We start from the raw sequence: 19801 nt of genomic DNA, 5'->3' as shown, positions 1-19801 counted from the left end.
TCCACAGAGATGTAAAGAACATTAGTTGAAGAAAGTACAGTCTTTTCAATAATTGGTGTTGGAAAAACAGGATATCCATACACAGAAGAATAAAATTAGACCCACATTTCTCACAATATACAAAAGGCAAAACAAAATGTATTAAGGAGTTACATTTAAGTTCACAAACTATGAAACTGCAAAAAGAAAAATTTGGGGAAACTCTCAAGAACATGAGTCTTGGCAAAGTTTTTTTGTTTTTGTTTTTGTTTTTTTGTTTTTTTTTTTTGAGTAATAATCTCAAAGCACAAGCAACCAAAGCAAAAATGTACTAACAGAATCAAATCAAGATAAAAAGCTTCTGCACAGGAAAGACACAATCAACAAAGTGTGGATGAAGTTCACAGAATGAGAGAAAATATTTGTAAATTATTCATCTGACAAAGAATTAATAACTAGAATATATAAGAAGCTCAAACAACCCTATAGGAAAAAATTCTAGTAATCTGACATAAAAATAAGAAAAATACCTGAATAAACATTTCTCAAAATAAAAGACATACAAATGGCAAAAAGACATATGATAAGGTGCTGAACATCACTGATCATCAGATAGCTGCAAATCAAAACTATAATGGGATATTATCTCAACTCAGTTGAAATGGCTTATGTCCAAAAGACAGACAGTAGCAAATGCTGGCAAAGATGTGAAGAAAATGGAAACTTTGTACACTGTTGTTGGAGATGTAAGTTAGCACAACCACTATGGAGAACAGTTTGGAGATTCTTAAAATCTAAGAATAGAACTACCACATAATCCAATAATCCTACAGTTGATATATACCCTCATAATGAAAAAAAAAATCAGTATAGTGAAGGGATATTTGCACTCTAACGTTTATTGCAGCACTATTCACAATAGTCCAGATTTGGAAGCATCCTTAATATTCATTAACAGATAAATGGATAAAGAAAAGGTGTTGCATATGCAAAATGAAATTCTCCTTAGCCATGAAAAGCACCAGATCCTGTTATTTGTAACAACGTGGTTGGAACTACTAGTCATTATGTTAAGTGAAATACATCAAATATAGAAAGATAAACTTTACATGTTTTCACTTATTTGTGGGAAATAAATTTTTTAAAAAATCCATAAAGATACAAAGTTGGTGGAGTTCTCAGAGGCTAAAAAGGGTAATGTGAGGTAGGAAAAGTGGGGATGGTTAATGGGTACAAAAATATTATTAGATAGAGTTAATAAGATCTAGATAACACAGGAGGGTGACTACTGTCAACAATATTTTAGTTGTTGTACATTTAAAAATAACTAAAGGAATGTAATTGGAATGTTTGTAACAGAAAGAAGTGGTAAATGCTTGAGGTGATGATACCCCATTTACATTGATGTTATTATTATGCATTGTATGCTTGTATCAAAATATCTCATGTACTGGATACATATATGTATACTATGTACTCACAAAAATTAAAACCAGAAGTGAAAAAATAGGTAATGGAGCTCTTTGTAAAAATGAAACATGGTAAGCAAAGGCTCAGTCATCAAATTTTAAAGACATTCTATTTATTCTAATAAGTGCTCTGTCTTTTGAGCAATTGTGACACATAATTCCACAGTATATTTTAGGTTTTTATGTATTCTGAAGATGTCTAATAAAAGAAGACATGTAAAGAAGCTACAAATAGCTGCAATAAAGTAGTTTCATTTTACAACTCGGAAATAGAGGATATTTGCCTTGTGAATAGGATGCACTAGATTGGATTAGCTTGAGTCACTGCTCTAGTGTTGCTTTTTGAATCAATTACAGCTTTCTTAACACAGACTGTTTCTTTATGCAGGAAGCTCATGGTAACCAGATTTCTATCTTTCATGTGCTTATTAAACTCATTGAGTGGCTTTGTGCAAACAATGGATATTTAATTACCATATTATCACTTGACTAAATTTTGATTAAATGCTCATTTAAAGTACCTCAAATATTGCCATTCAAGTTAAGGTAGATTTCGTTCTTTATAAATGCTCTCTTCTACAATGAAATCCAAATTCATTAAGGCCTAGCATAGTAGTGTATTTGTAAAGGTTTGCAAGACATTCTACAATCATGGATCATAGTAATAACAATAGTATCATTTTTGAAACTTATCTAACAGATTCAATTCTGCTACAAGAAAAAGTTTCATAGATACATAAGGTATACGATAAAAGAAATATCTCATATAGTAATTCAGATTTTGTCATACGTTGCAACTTTAGAAGCTGCCATGGTGTTTTCTCTTCTTATAATCTCTTGCTTTTCCAGTGCACAGTGTTCACATTAATTTATATATTTCTTCAATTGTTTATTTGCACCAGTGTTTATTTTTACCAATGTTAAGCACAAGGGACAATGCTCAGTGTTGTTCAAGATACAGACATAAGAATGGCACATTGTCATACACTTAGAAGTACAGAAAGTCCTTGACTTATGGTGGTTTGGCTTACATTTTTTTGACTGTGTGATGCTGTAAAAGTGATTTGTATTTGGTATGCTCCTAACCTTACAGTGGGGTTACATGCATATAAACCCATTGTAAGTCAAAAATGCATTTACTTACAATATTTTCAACATATGTTGAGGTTATGGGGAAGTAACCTCATCATAAGTTGAGAGCATCTGTGTGTGATTTAGTAGATAAGGTGTAATAAGAATAAGAAGAACTGAAAGTGACTCAAGGGAGTAACAGTTACATTTTTTTACAATTAGAAAGAGGAGTTTGACCTCCAAATCTCACACCAAATATTTGAATCTACAACTTTATTGTATAGATGCTTAAGGGAGTCTCTTTCGTAAAAAAGCTGTTGAGATGAACCTGTAAGAATGAATGTAATTTGGAAAGTGTTCATTTCGCCCACTTTTTGATGGGGTTGTTTGTTTTTTTTCCTTGTAAATTTGTTTTATTTCTTTGTAGATTCTGGATATTAGCCCTTGGTCAGATGGGTAGCTTGCAGTTTTTTTTTTTTTCCCATTCTGTTGGTTGCCGGTTCACTCTAATAGTGAACGCATTTGTCTGTTTTGGCTTTTGTTGCCATTTCTTTTGGTGTTTTAGTCATGAAGCCCTTGCCAATGCCTCTGTCCTGAGTCGTATTGCCTAGGTTTTCTTCTAAGGTTCTTATGATGTTAGATCTTATGTTTAAATCTTTAATCCATCTGGAGTTAACTTTTGTATAAGGTGTAAGAAAGGGTTCCAATTTCAGCTTTCTGCACATGGCTAGCCAGTTTTCCCAACATCATTTATTAAACAGGGAATCCTTTCCTCATTGCTTGTTTTTGTCCAGTTTGTCAAAGATCAGACGGTTGTAGATGTGTGGTGTTGCTTCTGAAGCCTCTGTTCTGTTCCACTGGTCTACAACTCTGTTTTGGTACGAGTACCCTGCTGTTGTGATTACTGTGGCCTTGTAGTATAGTTTGAAATCAGGGAGTTTGATGCCTCCTGCATGATTTGCAAATGTTCCCCAGAACTTAAAGAAAAAAAAAATGGATATGATTTCAATGGCTGCTCATTGAGAGGAAAGAAGTTTAAGTACTGGGTTCAGTATGAACACAGATACAGTAGTGGTAAAGTTAACGCTTGGTTTGGCTGCATAATATTCCAAGGTGTATATGTGCCACATTTTCCCTGTCCAGTTTATCATCGAGGGGCATTTGGGTTGCATCAGGTCTTTGCTATTGTAAACAGTGCTGCAATGAACATTCGTGTGCATGTGTCCTTATAGTAGAATGATTTACAATCCTTTGGATATGTACCCAGTAATGGGATTGCTGGGTCAAATGGAATTTCTATTTCTAGGTCCTTAAGAAATCACCACACTGTCTTCCACAATGGCTGAACCAATTTACACTCCCACTAACAGTGTAAAAGTGTTCCTATTTTTCCACATCCTCTCCAGCATTTGTTGTCTCCAGATTTTTTAATGATCGCCATTCTAACTGGTGTGAGATGGTATCTCAATGTAGTTTTGATTTGCATTTCTCTAATGACCAGTGATGATGAGCATTTTTTCATGTGTTTATTGGCCTCATGTATGTCTTCTTTTGTAAAGTGTCTGTTCATATCCTTTGCCGACTTTTGAATGGGCTTGTTTGTTTTTTTCTTTTAAATCTGTTTTAGTTCTTTGTAAATTCTGGATATCAGCCCTTTGTCAGATGGGTAGACTGCAAAAATTTTTTCTCATTTTGTTGGATGCAGATTCACTCTAATGACTGTTTCTTTTGCTGTACAGAAGCTGTGGAGTTTGATTAGGTCCCAATTGTCTATTTTGGCTTTTGTTGCCAATGCTTTTGGTGTTTTGGTCATGAAGTCCTTGCCTATGCCTATGTCCTGAATGGTTTTGACTAGATTTTCTTCTAGGGCTTTTACGGTGTTAGGTCTTATGTTTAAGTCTTTAATCCATCTGGAGTTAATTTTAGTGTAAGGTGTCAGGAAGGAATACAGTTTCTGCTTTCTGCAGATGGCTAGCCAGTTTTCCTAACACCATTTATTGAACAGGGAATCCTTTCCCTATTGCTTGTCTTTGTCAGGTTTGTCAAAGATTGGATGATTGTAGATATGTTGTTTTCTCTGAAACGTCTGTTCTGTTCCATTGCTCTATAGCTCTGTTTTGGTACCAGTACCATGCTGTTTTGATTAAAGTAGCCTTGTAGTATAGTTTGAAGTCTGGTAGTGTGATTCCTCCTGCTTTGTTTTTTGCTTAGAATCGACTTGGCTATGCGGGCTCTCTTTTGGTTCCATATGAAGTTTAAGGTGTTTTTTCCAGTTCTGTGAAGAAGGTCGTTGGTAGCTTGATGGGGATAGCATTGAATCTGTAAATTACTTTGGGCAGTATGGCCATTTTCACGATACTGATTCTTCCTAACCATGAACATGGAAAGTTTCTCCATCTGTTTGTGTCCTCTCTTATTTCATTGAGCAGTGGCTTGTAGTTCTCCTTGAAGAGGTCCTTTCCATTCCTTGTTAGTTGTATTCCTAGGTATTTTATTCTCTTTGTAGCAATTGTGAATGGCAGTTCATTCTTGATTTGGCTCTCTTTAAGTCTGTTATTGGTGTATAGGAATGCTTGTGATTTTGGCACAATGATTTTGTATCCTGAGACTTTGCTAAAGTTGCTTATCAGTTTCAGCAGATTTTGGGCTGAGACAAGGGCGTCTTCTAGATATACAATCATGTTGTCTGCAAATACAGATAATTTGACTTCCTCCTTTCCTATTTGAATACCCTTTCGTTCCTTTTTTTTTTTTTTTTTTTTTTTTTTTGCTTGATTGCTCTGGCTAGAACTTCCAGTACTATATTGAATAGGAGTGGTGAGGGAGGGCATCCCTGTCTAGTGCCAGATTTCAAAGGGAATGCTTCCAGTTTTGGCTCATTCAGTATGATATTGGCTGTTGGTTTGTTATAAATAGCTTTTATTATTTTGACATACATTCTGTCAATACCTAGTTTATTGAGGGTTTTTAGCATAAAGGGCTGTTGAATTTTGTCAAAGGCCCTCTCTGCACCAATTGAGATAATCATGTGGTTTTTGTCTTTGGTTCTGTTTATGTGGTGAATTATGTTTATAGATTGAGTATGTTGAACTAGCCTTGCATCTTGCATCTCTAGGATGAAGCCTACTTGATCATGGTGGATAAGATTTTTGATGTACTGTTGCAATTGGTTTGCCAGTATTTTATTGAAGATTTTTGCATCTATGTTCATCATGGATATTGGCCTGAAGTTTTCTTTTCTTGTTGAGTCTCTGCCGAGTTTTGGTATCAGGATGATGTTGGTCTCATAAAATGATTTGGGAAGGATTCCCTTTTTTTGGATTTTTTGGAATAGTTTCAGAAGGAATGGTACCAGCTTCTCTTTGTATGTCTGGTAGAATTCGGCTGTGAACCCATCTGGACCTGGGCTTTTTTTGGGTGGTAGGCTCTTAATTGCTGCCTCAACTTCAAACCTTGTTATGGGTCTGTTCAGGGTTTTGGCTTCTTCCTGGTTTAGGCTTGGGAGGAGGGAAATGTCTAGGAATTTATCCATTTCTTCCAGATTTACTAGTTTCTGTGCATAGAGTTGTTTGTAACAATCTCTGATGATGGTTTGAATTTCTGTGGAATCTGTGATGATATCTCCTTTATCGTTTTTTATTGATCAATTTGGTTATTCTCTCTTTTTCTTTTTATTAATCTGGCTAGTGGTCTATTTTGTTCATCTTTTTGAAAAACCAGCTCCTGGATTTATTGATTTTTTGAAAGTTTTTTTGGGGTCTCGATCTACTTCAGTTCTGCTCTGATCTTAGTTATTTCTTGTCTTCTGCCAGGTTTTGACTTTTTTTTTATCTTGCTCCTCTAGCTCTTTCAATTTTGATGTTAGGGTGCCAATTTTACATCTCTCCTTTCTTCTCATGTGGGCACTTATTGCTATATATTTTCCTCTAGAGACTGCTTTAAATGTGTCCCAGAGATTCTGGTATGTTGTGCCTTCATTCTCGTTGGTTTTGAAGAACATCTTTATTCTGCCTTCATTTCATTGTTTATCCAGTCAACATTTCAGAGCCAGTTGTTTAGTTTCCATGAAGCTGTGGGGTTTTGAGTTAGTTTCTGCATTCTGAGTACTAACTCGATTGCACTGTGGTCTGAGAGACTGTTTGTTGTGATTTTCATTCTTTTGCATTTGCTGAGGAGTGATTTGCTCCCAATTATATGGTCAATTTTAGACTAGGTGTGATGTGGTGCTGAGAAGAATGTATATTCTGTAGATTTGGGGTGGAGAGTTTTGTAAATGTCTATAAGTTTTTTTGTTCCTGGTCTGAGTTCAAGTCCTAAATATCCTTGTTAATTTTCTGTCTGGTTGATCTGTCTAATATTGACAATGGGGTGTTAAAGTCTCCCACTATTATTGTGTGGGAGTCTAAGTCTCTTTCTACGTCATTAAGAACTTGCCTTGTGTATATGGGTGCTCCTGTTTTGAGTGCATATATATTTAGGATCGTTAGCTCTTCTTGTTGCATTGATCCTTTGACCGTTAATGTAATGTCCTTCTTTGCCTCTTTTGATCTTTGTTGCTTTAAAGTCTATTTTATCGGAGAGGAGAATTGCAACTCCTGCTTTTTTTTTGCTCTCCATTTGCTTGGTAGATCTTCCTCCATCCCTTTATTTTGAGCCTATGTGCATTCTTGCATGTGAGATGAGTTTCCTGGATACAGCATACTGGTGGGTTTTGGCTTTTTATCCATTTTGCCAGTCTGTGTCTTTTGATTGGGGCATTTATTCCATTTATATTTAGGGTTAATATTGTTATATTTGAATTTGATCCTGTCATTTTGATGCTAGCTGGCTGTTCTGCCTGTTAGTTGATTCAGATTCTTGATTGTGTTGATGTTCTTTACCATTTCGTATGTTTTTGGAGTGGTTGGTACTGGTTGTTTCTTTATATGCGTAGAGCCTCTTTCAGGAGCTCTTGTAAAGCAGGTCTGGTGGCAATGAAATATCTGAGTACTTGTTTGTTCGCAAAGGATTTTATTTTTCCTTCACTTATGAAGCTTAGTTTGGCTGGGTATGAGATTCTGGGTTGAAAGTTCTTCTCTTTAAGGATGTTGAATATTGGCCCCCACTGTGTTCTGGCTTGTAGGGTTTCTGCTGATAGACCTGCTGTGAGTCTGATGAGCTTCCCTTTGTGTGTAACCTGACCTTTCTCTCTGGCTGCCCTTAGCATTTTCTCCTTCATCTCAACCCTGGTGAATCTGACGATTATGTGCCTTGGGGTTGCTCTTCTTGAGGAATATCTTTGTGGTGTTCTCTGTATTTCCTGGACTTGAATATTGATCTGCCTTGCTAGGTTTGGTAAATTTTCCTGGATAATATCCTGAAGAGTATTTTCCAGCTTGGATTCATTCTCTTCATCACATTCAGGTATACCTATCAAACATAGTTTAGGTCTTTTCACATAGTCCCACATTTCTTGGAGACTTTGTTCATTCCTTTTTATCCTTTTTTCTCAATTTTTGCCTTCTTGTTTATTTCATTGAGTTGGTCTTTGGCCTCTGATATCCTTTCTTCTACTTGGTCAATTCGACTGTTGAAACTTGTGCATGCTTCGTGAAATTCTCGTGTTGTGTTTTTCGGCTCCTTCAATTCACTTACATTCCTCTCTATGTTGTCCATTCTTGTTAGCATTTCATCAAATCTTTTTTCAACGTTCTTAGTTTCTTTGCATTGGGTTAGAACATGTTCTTTTAGCTCACAGAATTTTCTTATTACCCACCTTTGGAAGTCTGATTCTGTCATTTCATCACACTCCTTCTCCATCCAGCCTTGTTCCCTTGCTAGTGAGGAGTTGTGATCCCTTGTAGGAGGAGAGGTGTTCTGGTATCGAGTGTTTTCATCCTTTTTGTGCTGGTTTCTTCCCATCTTTGTGGATTTATCCACCTGTTGTTTTTGTAGTTGCTGACTTTCAGATTTGGTCTCTGAGTGAACTTCCAGTTTGTGGATGATGCAGTTATTTCTGTTTCTTAGTTTTCCTTCTAACAGTCTGGGCCCTCTGCTGTAGGCCTGCTGAGGTCCACTCCAGACCCTATTTGTCTGGGAATTACCTGCAGCAGCTACAGAACAGTAAGGGTTGCTACCAGTTTCTTCTTCTGCTATCTTTGTCCCAGAAGGATACCTGCCAAATGTCAGTCTGTTCTCTCTTTTATGAGGTGACTCTTTGGATATACGGGGGTCAGGGAGCTGCTTGAGGAGACTGTCTGTCCTTTATTGGAGTTCAAGTACTGAGCTGTGAGCATTGTTCATTCAGAGTTGCTGGGCAGGTACGTTTAGGTCTGCTGCAGCAGAACTTATAAAATCCCCTTCTTTTCCCCCCAGGTGCTCTGTCCCAGGGAGTTAGGGCTTTATTTATGGGTTTCCGTTTTTCTGCTGCCTCTTTATTTTTCTTTCCAGGGCTGCTCTGCCCAGCAAGGAGGCAGCCTAGTCACTGTCTGCCTGCAGAGGCTTTGCTGAGCTGCTGTGGGCTCCGCCTAGCTGCTGTTTGATCTTCCCTGCAGTCCTGTTTATATGGGTGCAGTTAGAACTGCCTCGGCAATGATGTCCTGCCTCTGTAATGGCAGACTCTCTCTGTAGTGGCAGGTTGCCTCCGCAACAGTGGGTTGCCTCAGCAATGGTGGGCTGCCTCAGTGATGGTGAACTGCCTCTGCAATGGTGGAGTGCCTCAGTAATGATGGACGCCCCTCCCCCACAGAGCTGGACCATCCTGGGTTCAGCTGTGCTTGCTGTGAAACTCTCAACGCAGAGTGTTTTCAGTTACTGTTTTGTGTGTGTGTGTGTGTGTGGGGGGGGACCAGACAAGCCTGATCACCTGGCTCCCTGATGCAGAGTCTTTTTTTTTTTTTTTTAGTTGAATGGTAGACTCTCTCCCAGGTGTTCCAGTCACCTGTTGAAAAGGCACCCGGATCTATGTGATTTCCCTTTCAGCGACTCACTGCGCTGGCTGAAACAGTGGCGCTGAGATTCCTGGTGGGTTTTTTTTGCCCAGGAATCTTCTGGCCTGGTTGCCTACTTCAGTCTCCTTTTAAATCAGATGAATGAGCAATCTGACTTCCTGGGGCACCAATCACCAGCTAAGAGGGCATCCAGACCTGTGTATATTGTATGGAGAATCGCCGTGCCAGGGCACTGGCAAAGCAGCCACATAGGCCAAAACTGCCGTACAGGCCAAAACAACCGTGCCAGTCAAAACAGCCACTCTGGTGACTCATGGGAATCCTCTGCCTGGGAATCTCCTGGTCTGTGGGCAATAAAAATCTGTTTGGAAATGCAGCGTCCACTCACCCTCTGCACTTTCACTGGGAGCTGCAAACCTGAGGTGTTTCTAGTTGGCCATCTTCTCATCCATCGAGTTCTCTCTTTTGTATTGTGTTCCACTGCTCTGTGTATCTGTTTGTATGCCAGCACAATGCTGTGTTGGTTACTGGAGTTGTGTAGTATAATTTAACATCCAGTAATGTGGTTTCTCCAGTGTTTTTTTTTTTTTTTCCAAATGGCTTTGGCTAGAACTTTTGTGGTTTCAAATAAACTTAGGATTTTAAAATTTTTTTTATGAAGAATGTCATTAGTATTTTGATAAGGGTCTGCTTAATTCTTTAGATTGTGTGGACATTTGCATGGTAGTATGGACATTCTAACAACATTAATTATTCCAGTTCATAAACATAAAATATCTTTTTAATTTTTTGTTTCATCTTCCATTTCCTGCATCAATGTTTTATAGTTTTAATTGTAGAGATCAGTTACTTCTTCAGTTGAGTTCATTTCTGGTTATCTTATTTTATTTGTATCTATTGTAAATGAAATTCCTTTTTAGATTTATTTTTCATATTCTTTTCTGTTGGCATATTAAAATGCTACTGATATTTTATGCTAATTTTGTATCTTGCAACTTTACTGAACTTTTTGGTTCTAATAGTTTTTTGGTGGATTATCTAAATTTCTACAAATATAAGATTATAGAAGAAGACCGAATAGTAAGAGCTCTGTTCTTCAGCTCCCAGTGAAATCTATGCAGAAGGTGGGTGATTTGTGCATTTCTACCTTAGGTACCTGGTTCATCTCATTCAGACTGGTTGGATGGTGGATGCAGCCCATGGAAGGCAAGCTGAAGCAGGATGGGCTTCACTTCACCCTGGAAGTGCAAGGGGTTGGGAAGCTCCCTCTCTTAGCCAAGAGAAAACTTGAGGTTCTAAGCTGTGAGAGACCATGCCTTGAGAGATGGTGCATTCCAGCCCACGTACTGTTCTTTTCTCATGGCCTTCACAACCTGCAGACTGGGAGATTCCTTCCAGTGCCTTCACCGCTAGGGCCCTGAGTTTCAAGGGCAAAATGTGGTGGCCATTTGGGAAGACACCAAGCTACCTGGAAGAGTTTTATTTTTGTACCCCAGTGGCAACTGGAACTCCGGCAAGACAGAACCATTCCCTGCTCTAGAAGGGAGCTGAAGCCAGGGATCCAAGTGGTCTGGCATCAAAAAGCTAGTCCATCGCAATCGAATCAATTTCATCACTGGGATGCAAGACTGGTTTGACATACACACATTGATAAACATAATCCATCACATAAACAGAACCAATGACAAAAAACACATGATTATCTCAAAAGATGCAGAGAAGGCCTTTGACAAAATTTAACACCCCTTCATGCTAAAAACCCTCAATAAACTAGGTATTGATAATAGGTATCTCAAAATATTAAGAGCTATTTATGACAAACCCACAGCCAATATAATACTGAATGGGCCAAAACTGAAAGCGTTCCTTTTGAAAATCAGCATAAGACAAGGATGCCCTCTCTCACCACTCCTTTTCAACATAGTATTGAAATTTCTGGCCAGGGCAATCAAGCAAGAGAAAGAAATAAAGGGTATTCAGTTTGGAAAAGTGGAAGTGAAATTGTCTCTGTTTGCAGATGACATGATTGTATATTTAAAAAATCACATTGTCTCAGCCCCAAATCTCATTAAGCTGATAAGCAACTTCAGCAAACTCTCAGAATAAAAAATCAATGTGCAAAAATGACAAGTGTTCCCATACACCAATGACAGACAGACTGCCAAATTATGAGAAACTCCACGATTGCTACAAAGAGAATAAAATACATAGGAATACAACAAACAGAGAACGTGAAGGACCTTTTCAAGGAGAACTGCAAATCACTTCTCAAGGAAATGGGAAAAGACACAAACAGATATAAAACATTGTATGCTCCTGGTTAGGAAGAATCAATATCATGAAAGTGGCCATAGTTGCCAAAGTAATTTGTAGATTCAATGCTATCCTCATCAAACTACCATTGACCTTGTTCAAAGAACTGGAAAAAAAAAAACAAAAAAAAAACAAAAAAAAAAAAAACACCTTAAACTTCATATAGAACTAAGATGAGCCCTCGTAGCCAAGATAATTTTGAACAAAAAGAACAAAGCTGGAGGCATCATGCTACCTGACTTCAAATTCTACTACAAGGCTACAGTAATCAAAACATCATGGCACTGGTATCAAAACAGATATATAGACCAATGGAACAGAACAGAGGCCACAGAAATAATGTCACACATTTACAACCATCTGATCTTTGACAAACCTGACAAAAACAAGCAAAGGGGAAAGGATTTCCTATTTAATACATGGTGTTGGGAAAACGGGCTAGCCATATGCAGAACACTAAAACTGGACCCCTTCCTTACACCTTATACAATTAGGTCAAGATGAATTAAAGACTTAAAGTAAAACCTAAAACCATAGAAACCCTAGAAGAAAACCTAGACAATAGCATTCAGGACATAGGTATGTGCAGACTTCATGACTAAAACACCAAAAGCAATGAAAACAAAAGCTAAAATTGAGAAATGGGATCTAATGAAACTAAAGCACTTCTGCATAGCAAATAAACTGTCATGGGAGTGAACAGGCAGCCTACAGAATGGGAGAAAATGTTTACAAACTATCTACCTGACAAAGGGCTAATATCCAGAATCTGCAGAGAACTTAAACAAATTTACCAGAAAAAAAACAAACAACCCCATCAAAAAGTGGGCAATAGATATGAACAGACATTTCTCAAAAGAATATGTTTATGCAGCCAACAAACATATGAAAAGGACCACATCATCACTGGTCATTAGAGAAATGCAAGTCAAAATCACAATCAGCTACACTCTCCCACCAGTTAGAATGGTGACCATTAAAAAGTCAGGAAACAACAGATGCTGGAGAGGATATAGAGAAATAGAAACACTTTTACACTGTTGGTGAAAGTGGAAATTAGTTCAACCACTGTGGAAGACAGTGTGGCAATTCCTCAAGGATATAGAACCAGAAATACCATTTGACCCAGCAATGCCATTACTGGGTATATACCCAAAGGAATATAAATCATTCTACTATAAAAACACATGCACACATATGTTTATTACAGCACTATTTATAATAGCAAAGACTTGGAACCAACCCAAACGTCTGTCAATGATAGATTGGATTTAAAAAAATGTGGAACACATACTCCATGGAGCACTATGGAGGCATAAAAAAAGATGAGTTGATGTTCTTTGCAGGGACATGGATGAAGCTGGAAACCATCATTCTCAGCAAGCTAACACAGGAACAGAAAACCAAATATTTCATGTTTTCACTTATAAGTGGGAGTTGAATAATGAGAACACATGGACATAAGGGAACATTACACACCAGGGCCTGCTGGGGAGTGGAGGGCTAGTGGGGCTAGGGGAAGGATAGCATTAGGAGAAATCCCTAATGTAGATGATGGATTCACAGGTGCAGCAAAATACCATGGCACACGTATTCATATTTAAAAATCCTGCATGTTCTCCACATGTATCCCAGAACTTAAAGTATAATAAAAATAAAGGTTAAAATTAGCTAAATGAAAGATAGTTACAATATATTAACCCTAAAAAAATGGCACAAATCATAATCAAAATATCAGTTAAGAGATGACAAGCCACTTTTGAGTGGAGTAACCAAGGAAAAACTAAGTATTGGGTGTCTTACGTGAAAAAAAAATCAGTAATAGCAGTTACTAAGCCAGCCCCCTCAGGCTACTCACCACTATTGTGTGCTAGGCCATGTTCTAGTCATTTTATAGATATCATCTTATTTTGTCCTCACAAAAACCATACATGAAAGGTGCAATTATCAGCTTCATTTTATGGATAAATTAAATGACAAAAAAAAAAAAGTAATTTGCCCCAGGTTGCATAGCTATTGGCAAGATTCCAAAACCAGGTACTTTGAATGCAGAGCACACACTTACAGCTACAGCATTCTATTTACATTTGCTATTTTACAAAGATACTATGAACTTTCTTGACTTAGAAACTTTCCAAAAATGGTTTTCTTTTATTTGCATGCCCATTTCCACAATCTCCTCCTGTAGAGAAGTTCAATTGCTTCTTTGAGGCTCTTTTCAAAACTGAAAAATAAATATTTTTTCATATACTTGAATGATATCTAGTTCTTTCCTTGCTTTTATGATCATGGTGCATAATTTAACTTGTATAACTGTTTCATTCTATAGTTTCTTCTTATGTAAAATAAGTATTAAAATTAGAACTTGACTCAGGGTAGCTGTGAGGATAAAGTGAAAAAATACATGTAAAAAGCTTAACAATTGACTTGATATATCATAAGCTATTAGCAATTAGTAAGAAATCATCATGGGTATTTATTATTTTAAGATAGCCATGCATTACAATTCTATATATGCATATGTGCATACATATTCCCATCTCTCACTTGTTTGTAAGTTTTTGCTGGGGATAGTAAAGTTTTTCTTCCTTATATTTTTCTAATAAAATTATTTGTATATAACAGGTGCCAATAAGATGTGGAATTGAATTACATGTTAAATCAAATTTGAATTATTATGGGAGAGGGTAGTAATAAAATCTTACAGCATTTTAGCCCACTGAAATATAAAATTTAGTATCATTTCAACAGAAGAAACTATACCAAAATAAAATAATATGTATTCAAATAAATAAAGAATATGTGTATTTACTGATAATCACATTACTTCTTGCAAAAAAGAATCCATGTGATCAAGAATTAAATTATATTAAAATCATATTTTATTCATATTGCTGCATTTGCATAATTAATAAATTTTCTTTTTCCTATTTCCTCGTAAAGTACTATTTTTTCCTACTGAGTTGCACCTCTAGAGGCATTAAAAGTATTGTTAAACATGTATTACATAGATTAGCTATGGTGATGTAGAGTATTTTAAAACCTGGGTCTTTGAAAAATTAACGTTCATGCTGTGTTAACATTATTATTTTGATGAATCATCTGTAGGTTAATCATTGAGCAGCAAGATATAGTTGGAACTGATATTTGGGAAGAACTCTGTAACTAAATAGAACTGAAGCTTCATTGGTCAAGTTACTGATTGGCAATTGTCCTTTGGACATTTGGTAAAAATACAAATACATGTAGATTAATATTGGTCACTTTAGTGCACTATAAAGAATTGGCATTTGCCCTGGCTTCAGATAAACCTTTGAAGTAAAGAATGGTTATAACCCACAGTTCTTTCAATTAGCTTACTGATTTTTCTCTTAAAACTAAATTTAATTCATTTAAAGCACAGTAACCAGGAAGATTGAAAAAAAAAAAAATCACAATGCAGATCAAAGACTCAAATTTGAAGCCCAAAGAAAACTCTTTTGAGGTAGTGAATAGGGATTTAATTAGTATCTGGAGAAAGCATTATGCTGCTTACACATTTTTTTTATTTTTTGAATTTTAAATATATTTCAATCATGCAATTTGGAGAAATGATTGTCACCAAACTTGATAAAGACAAGTGTGTTGCAATTATATAATTCACATTTAATAAAATGCTTAAGATAGTAGATCTTATGTATCAAATAATGTTAGCTTATGATATTTAATTGCCTATAGAATACAGCTAGCTCCCAAGAGGCTAATTTGTTTGCATTAGTTGGTCAGGTCAACTGCTTCAAAAACACAGATTGTAGAACTACTGGTAGATTGCATTACACCATTTAAATAAATGGTGGCAATTTGTCAATGTCATCTTAGCTTTAACATTTTCTTTGAAACACTAGGAAACAGTAATTTTTGACTAAATTGATCTTTTCTTTTTTAGAATGTGACGACCTGAATCTTCTTGTTCTTAGTAGATAATGCTTATATGTCATTTATAAATTATTTTTATTAAGGCTATTTTTTTAAGTGGGACAAAAAACTGTGGAAACAACAGAGTTTATTGATGAAATACAAACTATATTAAATGCTAAAATAATGAATTACAGTAATATGGCCTAAAAGTTAGAAAAATATTTATTATAGTAATTTTGATAACTTGATATAGCATTACTCTGAAAAAAACTCTAACCAAGACTACACATTTATCTCATAGTCAAAGTGGTTTTTTCAGTTGCTTTACTTCAGTTTTGTTTTTCATTATTATTTAAGAATTCTACTGTTGATACTACCTACTAGAATGTCGATGTGATTTAGTTCATTTATGAAGACCATGCAAAATAAAATAATACTATAAAATTCTCAAAAAACAGGGGAGTTGGGGAGTGGCATTAAGCACAGAGGACAAATTAAAAAATTGAGATTTATTAGTTTGGAAACATGAGTGCTGATAAGGGAAGTGATCAAAGTCCACGAACCAAGAAAACATATATTGAGGAAAAAACAAAAACAAACAAACAAACAAAAAAAAACCAAAAACACAGACTGTTTCCACAACCAAATCCTGTTAAAGTAGAGTGAAAAAAACTTCTTTTGTTGCTTAGAAATGAGATATCTAGGAAAAAATGACAATAATTCTTACTTTACCTAATAGGAAAAAAGTGTGGAACCTCTTGTCTTGAGATGTAATTATAGTCTGAGAAAATAATTTCTAAAGGTTCTCTGTTAAGTAGTAATTGGGATTTAATGCCAAGGAATCAAGAATCAGGTTTAAGGCCTGGATTATTTCCTTCTTACACTGGTATAAAGAAATATCTGAGACTAGGTAATTTATAAAGAAAAGAGGTTTAATTTGCCCAAAGTTGCACAGGCTGTATAGAAAGCCTGATGCTGGCCATCTGTTTGGCTTCTGGGCATGCCTCAGGAAAGGCACAATCATGGTGGAAGGCAAAGGAGGAGCGAGTTACCTTACATGGTCAGAGCCAGAGAAAGTGAGAATGACAGGGGAGGTGCTACATACTTTTAAACAACAAGATATAGTGAGAACTCACTCACTATACAGTACCAAGGGGAATGGTACTACAACATTCATGAGAACTCTGACAACCGAATTCAATCACTTACTACCAGGCCTCATCTCCAACATAAGATTGCAATTTGACCTGAGATTTGGCTGAAAACATAGATCCAAATCTTATATTTCTGCCCCAGGCCCCACCCAAATCTCATAAACTTTTCACATTTGAAAATACAATCATGGCTTCCCAACAGTCCTCCAAAGTCTTAATTACAAAATCCAAAGTCCAAAGTATCATCTGCAATAAGGCTAGTCTCCTCTGCCTATGGGCATGTAAAATAAAAAACAAGTTAGTTACTTCCAAGATACCATGGAGGTATAGGAATTGGGTAAATACTCCCTTTTCAAAAGAGATAAATCAGCCAAAAGAAAGGGGCTACAGGTCTCGTGCAAGTCTGAAGCCCTGAAAGGCAGACATTAAATCTAAAAGCTCCAAAGGAATTTAATTTGGCTCCATGTGTCACACCCTGAGCGCATTGGTGCAAGGAGCAGGCTCCCATGTCATTGGGCAGCTGTGGATTTGTAGGGGTAAGCCCTGGTGGCTGCTCTCATGGCCTGACATTGAGTGTCTGTGGCTTTTCCAGGCACAATGTGCAAGCTGCCAGTGGATCTATAATTCTGGAGTCTAGAGGATGGTGGCCCTCTTCTCACAGCTTTATTATGCAGTGCCTCAGTGGGACCTCTGTGGGTGCACCAACCCCACATATCCCCTCTGCAATGCCCTAGTAGAGGTTCTTCATAAGGGATCCACCCCTGCCATAGGCTTCTGCCTGTGCATTCAGGCTTTTCCTTACATCCTCTGAAATCTAGGTGGAGGCTCCCAAGATCAGCTCTTGCATTCTGTGCACTCATGGGCTTAAAACCATGAGAGAACTGCAAAGACTTAAAATTTGCACCCTCTGAAGCAGGAACCCTAGCTATACCTGGACCCCTTTGAGTCACAACTGGACCTGGCACAGTGGGGATGTGAGAAACAGTGTCCTGAGGCTGCAAAGGGGAGAGGAGCACTGGACTCAGCCCTCAAAACCATTCTTCTCTTCTAAACTTGCAGGCGTGTGATGGGAGGGGCTGCTGCAAAGGTCTCTGTATTGCCTTTGAAGCATATGGCTTCTTTATCCTTAAGCAAATTTCTGTAGCTGCCTTGAATTCGTCCCCAGAGAATTGTTTTTTCTTTTTTGCCGAGCATCAAAGTTTTCAAACTTTCACACTCTATTTTCCTTTTAAATATAAGTTCCTGCTTCAAGTTATTTATTTGCTTATGTATATGAAAATAGGCTGTTGAAAGCATAGAAATCTTTTCCATCAGGTACCCTAAATCATCACTCGCCAGTTCAATGTTCCACAGATCTCTAGATTAGGCAAACAAAATCACAAGTCTCTTTGATAAAGCATAGCAAAAGTGACCTTTAGTTCAGTTCCAAGTAAGTTCCTCCTCTCCATCTGAGACCACCTCAGCATGGCTGTCTCTATTCATATTAGTATCAGCATTTTGGTGAAAACCATTCAACAAACCTCTAGGAAGTTCCAAACGTTCCCTCATCTTCCTGTCTTCTTCTGAACCCTCCAATGTGTTCCAACCTCTGCCTGTTACCCAGTTCCAAAGCCACTTCCACATTTCCAGATATCTTTGTAAAAATGTCCCACCCCTGGTACCAATTTTCTGTATTATTCTATTCTCTTACTGCTATAAAACAATCTGAGACTAGATAATTTTTAAAGAAAAGATGTTTAATTCATTCATGGTTCTGCAGGTTGTATAGAAAACATAATCCTGGACATCTGCTCAGCTTTAGGGGAGGCCTCAGGAAATGTACAATCATGGTGGAAGGCAAAGGGGCAGTGAGTAACTTCACATTGCCAGAGCAGGAAGAACTCAGTATGATGGGGGAGATCCTACATACTTTTAAACAACCAGACCTCATGAGAACTCATCACACAGTACAGAGGAGGATGGCACTAAACTATTTGTAAGACCTTTGCATCTAAGGCCATACCACCCTGAACGTGCCTGATCTTTTCTGATCTTGGAAGCTAAGCAGGGTCAGGCCTGGTTAGTACTTGGATGGGAAACTGCCTGGGAATATCAGGTGCTGTAGACTAAAAAAAAAAACAAAAAATCCAAAAAACCTTTGTCCCCCCTCAATTCAATCATCTTCCTCCAGGCCCTGTCTCCAACACAGGATTCCAATCAACCTAAGATTTGGGTGAGACACAGATCCAAACTACATCAAGATTTGTCTTATTTGTTCCTTCAACATATATTTTCTGCACATTTTCTATATGTCAGGCACTAGATATAGAACAATAAGTAAAACATCTGAACAATAAATACACATCTCATGAAGCTGATAATCCAATAAAAGAACAAAAATTTAATAATTACCCAATAAATATAAATTAATAATTTTCAAGACAATTTAAGTTTGGGGGAGGAAAATACAAATTCCTGTTATTATGAGAGTAAAACAGTGGTGATGAGTTAGAACTGAGAGAGTTGAGTCAAGGAATATTTAAGCTCTGATGTGAAAAATGAGTAGAACTAAATCTAGGCGGAGTAGTCAAGGGAAGCATTGCAGTCATAGGAATGTGTTTGTAAAGTCCTAATATAAATAAGAAGTGGTTGGTTGTGATCGACCTGAGAGAAGGTCATTGTAACATGAAAAAAACAAGAGAGTGACATAACAGAAAGATGGAAGAATGGTCTGGGTGAATTTATATAGGGTATTTAATCATTTTAAAAGAATTTTTTTTATTACTAGTAAAAACTGGTGATAACAGTACTGAATTCTCACAGTTGTTTGTGTGAAGTAGATTAGATCAAGCACTTCTCTGAGTGCCTTGCAAATGATTTCCCAGGAAATGTTAAGTTTAACTGTCATTAACAGTATTTGAGAAGCAATGCAGCCTAATGATTCCATCTTGTAGTCATGTATAACTGGAAATAAATTTGGCTCTACTTTCAGGTAAATTTGAGTAAATCA

General features: G+C 36.9%; 1 pseudogene; it reads left to right on the top strand.

The window, feature by feature from the left end:
• The first annotated feature begins 18800 nt into the window (after positions 1 to 18800).
• On the top strand, positions 18801 to 18919 carry LOC120366729 (5S ribosomal RNA; annotated as a pseudogene).
• Positions 18920 to 19801: the final 882 nt, after the last annotated feature.

The sequence above is a fragment of the Saimiri boliviensis genome, chromosome X (assembly GCF_048565385.1).
Source record: "Saimiri boliviensis isolate mSaiBol1 chromosome X, mSaiBol1.pri, whole genome shotgun sequence".
In the NCBI taxonomy this organism is placed as follows: Eukaryota; Metazoa; Chordata; class Mammalia; order Primates; family Cebidae; genus Saimiri; species Saimiri boliviensis.
This window is presented reverse-complemented; position numbering and strand designations above follow the sequence as displayed.